Source organism: Cebus imitator, unplaced genomic scaffold, assembly GCF_001604975.1.
Source record: "Cebus imitator isolate Cc_AM_T3 unplaced genomic scaffold, Cebus_imitator-1.0 Scaffold41, whole genome shotgun sequence".
Taxonomy (NCBI): Eukaryota; Metazoa; Chordata; class Mammalia; order Primates; family Cebidae; genus Cebus; species Cebus imitator.
The window spans coordinates 6,399,221-6,401,648 of NW_016107356.1; positions in this window are offsets into that span (position 1 = coordinate 6,399,221).

Here is a 2,428-nt window from a genome sequence, read left to right on the forward strand (position 1 = left end):
GAGTGGAGAATTTCTAATGTTTCTATCCTGGGATACCATTTGGGATCCTTTTCCCCAGATGCTGTCACACCACCATGGGGGCCTAGGTGGGGAGCTGAGCAGCTCTGTACATCTTGGCTCAGAGCAACTTCAGTAGTACATCTTTGGGGGCTGCAAAGGTGTAGGTAAAAATATGAAAGTGCAATTATGTAGCATGAGTAGGTCTAGAGATGGCATGTATAACATGAGGACTGTAGTTAACAATACTGCATATGTACCGGTAATTTGCCAAGAGAATAGATTTTAGGTGCTCTGACCACAAAAAAGAAAGGTCATGATGCTGGGTGTGGTGGCTTATGCCTGTAATCCTAGGAATTTTGGAGGCTGAGGCAGTGGATTGCTTAAGGTCGGGAGTTCAAGACCAACCTGGCCAACGTGGTGAAATCCCATCCCTAGTAAAAATACAAAAATTAGCCAGGTGTGGCGGTGCACTCCTGTAATCCCAGCTACCCACAGGGATGAGGCAGGAGAATCACTGGCACCTGGGAGGCGGAGATTGCAGTGAGCTGAGACCGCACCACTGGACTCCAGCCTGGGTGACAGAGCGAGCTTCCCTCTCAAAAAAAAAAAAAAAAAGCAAAAGAAAGGTCATTACATGAGCTGATGATTTGATGGTGAATTTGCCTGACTGTAGTAATCACTTCCCTGTGTATATGAATAGCGAGATAAGTATATGTACATATCATATTGTATACCTTAAATATGTACAATAAAATGTGCTTAAAATTTTCACAGTGATCACAAATAAACTATAATAAGCATAAAGCAAGTATTTATTTCAAAAAAGAAAACAAGGGCAAAATGCTACTTCTCTAAAATGAGATGGAACAGGCATTGTGCCTCCCCTAGGCTTCTGCCTAGAGGGTGAGAAAGATGTAGAGGAAACGCTGCCTTCTGGTCGGCGGGATGAAGCTGGCTGGTCCCTGTCTGTCACAGCATCTCCCATCTCATCTTCCTCATTGTCATGAACTTTTTTGTTTTCTGGGTTTTTTTGTTTGTTTGTTTTTTGAGACAGAGTATCACCCTGTAGCCCAGACTGGAGTGCAGTGGCACAACCTCAGCTCACTACAACCTCCACCTCCCGGGTTCAAGCAAGTCTCATGTCTCAGCCTCCTGAGGAGCTGGGACTATAGGCACGCATACTATACGTGGCTGATTTTTGTATTTTTAGTAGTGATGGAGTTTTACCATGCTGGCTAGGCTGGTCTGAAACTCCTGACCTCGTGATTTGCCCGCCTTGGCCTCCCAAAGTGCTGAGATTACAGGCGTGAGCCACCACATGGGCCATGAATGTTTTTGTTCTATTTTTACATCAGGGTACTGATATTGGGAGAGATTAGTACCTGCCTAAAGTTTTGTTGCCGCTAACTGGCAAACTGGGCCTGAAATCTGAGCCCTTTGGCTGTGGTCATTAACAAGATATTTGTATCCTTTGAGGTACAAAGGAACAGCCTTGAATCCAGGAGGCAGAGGCTACAGACAACTGAGATCACACCACTGCACTCCAGCCTGGGTGGCAGAGCAAGACTCCATCTCAAAAAAATAAATAAATAAAAATGGGCATGGCAGCTCGCTCTTGTAATCCCAGCACTTTGGGAGGCTGAGGCAGGTAGATCATCTGAGGTCAAGAGTTCAAGACCAGCCTGGCCAACATGGCAAAATCCCATCTCTACTAAAAATGTAAAAAATTAGCTGTGTGTGGTGGTGGGCACCTGTAACCCCAGCTACTCTGGAGGCTGAGGCAGAATTGCTTGAACCTGGGACGTGGAGGTTGCAGTGAGTGGAGACTGTGCCACTGCACTCCAGCCTGAGCGACAGAGTGAGACTCCATCTCAAAAAAAAAAAAGCTTATTACTTATATACTCACCAGGTCTTAGCTAGCATGACTACGGTTCATCTGTTTGCTGTAGCAATTTGTTACATTCCTAGGAAACCTTAAGCTATGAGGAAAAAAAAAAAGTTTCATTCTACAAACAACCATTTCCGAAGAAAAAGCAGGGAAGAGTGTGAGGGGCTGGAGAGTGTGACTGGAAGCACTTTTCCCTCCATAGGACTTAAGTTTTGTCATGGCTATCAAGTTTAAACCTCACTGAATACATCTATTATATTTACTTGCTCCACTTGCCACCCGCCACCCCCAAAATATGGTGTTGTCTCCCAGCCAGTCCATTCAATTGTGTAAGCCCATTCCTCACCAGGGCTGCTTGGCTTCTGCGCCTCCTAATTCATATTCTTAGAAGACCATTTAGGTGGCCATTGGTTATCCGGTGGATTTCTGAGTGTCTTTCTACTCAGCTGTGGCAGGGGGAAAGCCCATGGGAATCGTTTTCTTTGAGGTTTGGCAAGAGCCATGAACTGCTATATTTCACAAGAAGAGGGCTGGGGTAGA